Source organism: Elephantulus edwardii, unplaced genomic scaffold (assembly GCF_000299155.1).
Source record: "Elephantulus edwardii isolate Elephantulus edwardi_28Jun2011 unplaced genomic scaffold, EleEdw1.0 scaffold00133, whole genome shotgun sequence".
Taxonomy (NCBI): domain Eukaryota; kingdom Metazoa; phylum Chordata; class Mammalia; order Macroscelidea; family Macroscelididae; genus Elephantulus; species Elephantulus edwardii.
The window spans coordinates 6811358-6818213 of record NW_006399883.1 but is presented as its reverse complement, the minus strand read 5'-3'; the positions used below and the strand labels follow the sequence as shown (position 1 = coordinate 6818213).

At 41.2% G+C, this 6856-nt stretch overlaps 1 pseudogene; it reads left to right on the top strand.

Moving 5' to 3' along the window:
* The first annotated feature begins 4685 nt into the window (after window positions 1-4685).
* Window positions 4686-4925, top strand: LOC102867744 (annotated as a pseudogene).
* The last annotated feature ends 1931 nt before the right edge of the window (window positions 4926-6856 follow it).

The following is a 6856-nucleotide window of genomic DNA, read 5'->3' as shown; positions in this document are numbered from 1 at the left end:
AAACCCCACCCCTACCCCCAAATATAATCCAACAGTGCAACTCTTTAAGAACCCTGCCACTGGATTCCCCTTCTCATTCGGTAGAGCCATTGAAATCAAGGGGAAACAATGAGATGAACACACAGCTGCAAAAAGGCACACCAATGGTCATGTTTAGAATTGTTGTTACGTGCTGTTGAGTTGCTTATAACTCATAGCAACCCTATGTACAACATCCCTAAATCCTGCTCTGTCTCATGCCAATCTCACTGTCTCTGACAAACCCACCCTCCATAGCCCCAGTCACTGAATCAATCCACCTCATAGACTTCCCCTCCTGTGCTGTCCCTCCACCCTCCCAAGCATGATGTCCTTCTCCAAGAACTGGTCCCTCCTTGCAACATGTCTAAAGTATGTCAGATAAAGCTTCAGAATCCTTGCCTCCAAGAAGCAGACTGGTTTAACTCTCTCCTGTTTGTTTTCTTAGCAGTCCATGGTATATTCAATACTCTTCTCCAACACCACAGCTCAAAGGCATCAATTCTCTTTCTATCCTCCCTAGTTGTTGTCCAGCTCTCTGATGCATAGCAAGTGATTGCAAAGACCATGGCTTGTATCAGGTGCACCTTAGTCTCCAGAGTGACACTATTGCTCTTCAGTACTTTGGAGAGGTCCCTAACAGCAGACTTTCACAATGCAATTTGTCTTTTAATTTCCTGGCTGCTGGCACCAAGAGTGTTGACTGTGGAGCCAAGCAGACTAAAGTTGTTAACAATCTCAACCTCTTCATCATCCAACCTGATGCTGTCAATTGGCCCAATGGCGAGAATACTTATCTTCTTGACATTGAGCCTCAATCCATATTGAAGGCGTGTTTAGAGTAGGTCCACGTAAATGAACATATGCAAATGATCATATGCAAAGTGAAAGATATGGTCTGTGCTAGAAGCTGGAATTTCTATGAGAAATTAAAAAAATTAATAATAAACCAGCTGATAAAAACTGAACCGCTCCAGGGAACGTGTTGTGTAGGCATGAAACTCAACAGGCAGGCATGTGACGTGCCACAAAGACTTGGAGAGTAGGCATTCCGGGAGAAGATGAAGGTGCGTGGAGGACAGGGCCCCTCAAACAGGTGATATCCCCAAGAGGAGAGCTTTGAGTATACCCTGCTCCATAGCTGGAGGGAAAAGCTTAGGACACATTTAACATTGTTGGAGAGAAAACTCAAGGCATTGTCATAGACTTGAACTGACTCATAGCTGACCTATCAGTGAGTTTTCAGAGATTATACATCAGGAGGAGGTTGTCTGTCTTTCTCTCATGGAGCAGTTGGTAGGTCTGAACTGTCTGTTTTAGAGTTAGTAGCACAATTCCTTACCTACTAGGCCACAAAAGCTCCCTTTGAAGAGGTAGTTGTTTTTAGGTGCTGTTGACTACAACTCTTGGTGACTCTATGAATGGATCGGAAGCTTGCCCTATTCTGTGCTATCTTCACAGCCTCAGATATGCGCCAGCTCATTATTAAAGTTAACTGCATCACACTGTCTTGTTGAGAGTCTTCCTCTCTGTCTCTGAATAATGTCTTTTATCAAGGACTCTTCAAACACTCTCAGCATGATGCCTTTTAGCAAGGACTGGACACTCCTCACAATAAAGTGTGTGAGATAAAGTTTCACTGTCCTTGTCTCTAAGGAGCACATTGTCTGCACTTCTTCCAAGATAGCCTTGTTTGTTCAATAAACAAGATTTGCTTCTTCAACAAGAGCACTAGGAACCACAAACTAAAGGCATTAATTCTTGTAGCAATCTTATTTTGTCCAATTGTTTTAATGCATACTAGGCAATGGAAAGGACCCTGGCTTGGATCAGGAACACTTTAAAGTCACATCCTTGCTCTTTTTTCCAATGCAACATGTCTTTTTCATTTCTTGACTGCTGCCACCATGCATGTTGATTGTGGATTCAAGTACAAGGAAATAGTTCACAGTTTCAATATTTTCTCCCTCTATTTAATGTTGCCTATCAGTCAAATAGTGAGGATATTTGTTTTCTTAATGTTGAGATGTCATCCATATTGAAGGCTGCAGTGTTTGATTTTTTGAAGTAAGTGCTTCAAGTATTTTTCACTTTCTTTAAGGAAGGTTGTGTCATTTACATAACTACAGATTGTGGATGAGTCTTCCTTTGCCAGATTCTTCATCCTGCTGATTTTTTTTCTTTTTCAAGAGAAGAGAAAATAAAATCAGAATGAGATGAATTAACTCAGAGAAAAGAAGCTTCACTATATCAAAACTGATAGAAAAACGACAAGATTCTAGTCTTCTGGTGAGGAAAAATGACCGATCACGGATGTGGTTGATGTTGTTGTTGTTATGTGCCATCGAGTTGTTTGTGACTCATAGCGACCCTATGTACAAGAGCCCTAAATGCCGTTCTATCCTGTGCCAAACTCGCTGTCTCAAACCCAGTCATTCCCACCACTCCACTCACAGAATCGATCCATCTCATCGAGGGTCTTCCTCTCCTGCGCCGTCCCTCCACTCTCCCAAACATGATGTCCCTCTCCAAGTCCCTCCTTGCAACATGCCCAAAGTATGTCAGACGAAGCTTCAGAATCCTTGACTCCAGAGAACATTCTGGCTTCACCCTCTCCAGGACAAACCTGTTTGTTCTCCTAGCAGTACATGGTATATTCAACACTCTTCTCCAGCACCACAACTCAGGAACAGAAAAAGTCTTTATGAATGCCATGCATTGTTGGCCTATGCTGTATCTCTGGATAGAAACAAGACAAGAATCCTTACCCCACAGGACTACACTCGGTGTGAAGATGTCTTCTGGGCCCTGCAGGAGCCTGGGGAAGAGACATCTATGTCCACCTTGTGCCATGCAGTACTCATGATTTGCTTCTCCTTGACTGATGTATGAAAATATGTCTCCCCAACAAGGATCTTACCCATGAACAGAAGGACACAGGCTGAACATGAGCAACACTTACAAAGCATCACCAAGGGACTTAAATGCTGGAAACACTGGATCAGGGGAAATGGGAGAGATGTGAAAAAGCCAGAGTCTTACCACAAAAGAAGAGTTCTAACATTGGATAGAAAAACTGTAGTACATTTCTAAGTAATTTCTTTAGAAACATGGACAAGAGTAATAAAGACTGAAAAAAAAATTGTTATGTGCCATCAAGATGAGTACGACTCATAGTGACCTTATGAACAATAGATCAAATGGAAAATAGGTGGATTTGAACTGCGTGCCTTTGGGGTTGCAGAGCAGCTTCTTTCCAGTGGGCCACTAGAGCTCTTCTTAGTGTTAGCCACAGTTTATTATGATCCATACAGTCAAATAGCTTTGCATAATCAATAAAGCATAAGTAGACATTCTTCTCATATTCTCTGCTTTCAGTCAAGATCTATCAGACATCAGTAATAATATCCCTGGTGCTACGGCTTCTTCTAAATCCAACTTCAATTTCTAGTAGTTCTCTGCCAGTGTACTGTTATAGCCATTGTTAGATGATCTTCAGCAATATTTTACTTGCATATGATATTAATGTGGTTGTTCAACAATTTCCACAATTTCTTGGCTCACCTTTTTCGTGAATGGGAACAAATATGGATCTTTTCCAGTGGGTTGGCCAGGTAGCTATGTTCTAAATTTTGGGGCACAAACTGGTGAGTGTGCCCAGGACGGGATCTGTTAGTTGAAACATGTTGTTGATGTTCCATAGATTCCTGGGACCTTATGTTTTGCCGATGCCTTCAGTGTAGCTGGAACTTCTTTCTTCATTACCATAGTTTCTTGATCATATGCTCTTTCCTAAAATGGCTCAGTATTTTTTTATGTTTGGCTTTTTTTAGCTAATTTTTTTTTCATTGTTGAACATTTTCTTCTACCCCCACTCCCTTTCTCCCATAAATAGGTCAGTGTTGACCAATTTATTTTGGTACAGTGATTCAGTGTAACAAACTTTCCAAATCCTTTGATGCTTCCTGCATCTTGAATATTTTGTTCATAGCATCCTTCAGTATTGCAATTCAAGGCTTGAGTTTATTCTTCAGTTCTTTCAGCTTGAGAAATGCCAAGCAAGCTCTTTCCTTTTGGTTTTCTAACTCTAGTCCTTTGTACACATTTCATTACAATATTTTGTTTTCTCAAGCTGCCTTTTGAAATCTTTGGTTCATCTCTCTTGTATCAGAATTCCTAGCCGTTGTTTTGGCTTTACAATTTTTTAGTGCAAATTTCAGAGTGTTTTCTGACATTCATTTCAGTCTTTTCTTTCTTAGCTGTCTTTGTAATGACCTTGTCCCTTTCTTCAAAAAAATGAGGTTCTTAATGTCATTCCACAGCTCGTCTAGTCTTCGAATATTAGTGTTCAATGCATCAATTTATTCTTGACATGCTTTTAAAACTCTGCTGGGATAGATGCTGGGTCCTATTTTAGTTCTTGCAGATTTGTTTCCATGAAGAAAGGAAAATGTCATTACAAAGACAGACGAGAAAGGAAAAAACCAAGGCAAGAGTTCACTAAGCATTTCTTACTCCTCCTCCTCCACACCAGCCTTTCTCTTCCCTTCAGTCTCTTCCTTCGTTGGCCTCTGCTCAGTACATAATGCAAGGACTTGCACCCACTTCCCCTTTGTAAAGACACCAAGGCACAGAGGTGAGTCCCTGGGCGGACGTGGCAGGCAGCAATGACCATGGATCATGAAGTTGGCCTTTTAGTGGAGGAAATTCATCGCTTGGGTTCAAAAAATGCTGATGGAAAGTGTGAAATTTGGCATCCTCTTCCAAGATGAAAAATGTGCCAACCTCTTTGAAGCACTGGTAGGAACTCTGAAAGCTGCAAAACGAAGGAAAATTGTTTCATACCAAGGAGAGCTATTTTTGCAAGCTCTTCATGATGATTTGACATTGCACTGCTGCAAGATTAATTTGATTTGCCTGTCGTTGTGTATTGCTGTTTTTGTTTTTGGTGAACTGGATTATTAAGTCGAGGGAAAAATATATAAGCATATTAATGTATTTTTATAGGATTTTATAAACAAATGGAGACTCTTTTTAGAAGTCTGCCCTTTTTGATACATGGAAAGAACATTTATATATTGCACTGTAAAATAACAATGAGCTGTGGCTGACTCTAAGAAGAATGAGAATCCCAGAACATTTGATTGTGCTAATGCGAAACCTATGCTTGGACCAGGAGGCAGTCGTCAGAACAGAGCAAGGAGACACCACATGGTTCAAAATCAAGAAGGGGGTCCATCAGGGATGTATTCTGTCTCCATACCTTTTCAATCTGTATGCAGAACAGATCATCTGAGACGCTGGGCTATACGAAGAGGAATGTGGAATCAGGATTGGTGGAAGAATCATCAACAACCTGTGTTATGCAGATGACACAACCCTGCTTGCCGAAACTGAGGAGGACCTGAGGTGCTTGCTGCAGAAGATCAAGGACTACAGCCTCCTATATGGACTGAAGCTAAATGTCAAGAAAACAAAGATTCTAACCACTGGGCCAATCGGCAGCATCAGCATGGATGGTGAGGAGATTGAGATAGTTGACAGTTTTCATTTACTTGGCTCCACAGTCAACGCTCTTGGTAACAGCAGCCAGGAAATCAGGAGACGAATTGCATTGGGAAAGTCGGCTGTGAGTGACCTCTCAAGAGTACTGAAGAGCAACGATGTCAGGCTGGAGACTAAGGTGTGCCTGATCCGGGCTATAGTCTTCGCAGTTATGTGCTATGCATCAGAGAGTTGGACAGTGAATAGGGCTGATAGAAAGAGGATTGATGCCTTTGAGCTGTGGTGCTGGAGAAGAGTGTTGAATATACCATGGACTGCTAGGAGAACAAACAGGTTTGTCCTGGAGAGGGTGAAGCCAGAGTGTTCCCTGGAGTCAAGGATTCTGAAGCTTCGTCTGACATACTTTGGGCATGTTGCAAGGAGGGACTGGTCCTTGGAAAGGGACATCATGTTTGGCAGAGTGGAGGGGAAGCGAAGGAGAGGAAGATCTTTGGTGAGATGGATTGATTCTGTGACTGGAGCGGTGGGAATAAGTGCGTTTGAGATGGCTAGGTTGCCACAGGATAGAACAGCATTTAGAGCTCTTGTACATAGGGTCGCTATGAGTTGCAAGCGACTCGATGGCACATAACAACAACAACAACAACAACTCTAAAATAAACAAGTTCCATTATTTTTGTCAGGAATCTGGTTAAAGTATGTAGGCAAGAGGACTTTTTTTATTTTGTGAGGGGAAACATAGAATGTTTGTTCCATAAATCATTCATACACAACATTATAGATATTTGCCATAATGTAAAAGCAAGGAACAAATGGAAAAACACCACTACAGTCATATAATGTATACAAAATAAAGCCATGTATCAATCTTAAAAAAAAAGAATTCACTAAGCATTTCTCTAGCTGAAAATACTGAAAAACAAATTCAAGCCTCGAGTTTCAATGCTGAGTGATGCTGTGGGAAAAATCTTGAATGATCCAGGAAGAATTAAAAGAAGATGGAGGGAAAACACAGAATTACTGTGCTAAAAGGAATTTACTGGCACTGAAATATATCAGAAGTACAATATAATTAAGAGACAATCTGATGAAGGAAGCAATTCAATCTGTACTGACAAAACTTAAAGATCTAGAAATTGATGGGATACCAATTGACATGTTTCAAATGATAAATGCAGCCTTGGACATGCTCACCAATCTGTGCCAAGAAATTTGGAAGACTTAGCCAACTGACTGGAAGAGATCCATACTTATCCCCATTCCCAAGAAAGGTGATGCTGAGGCTTTTCCTCACATACTTTGGGCATGTTGTTAGGAGGTGCTATTCCATGGA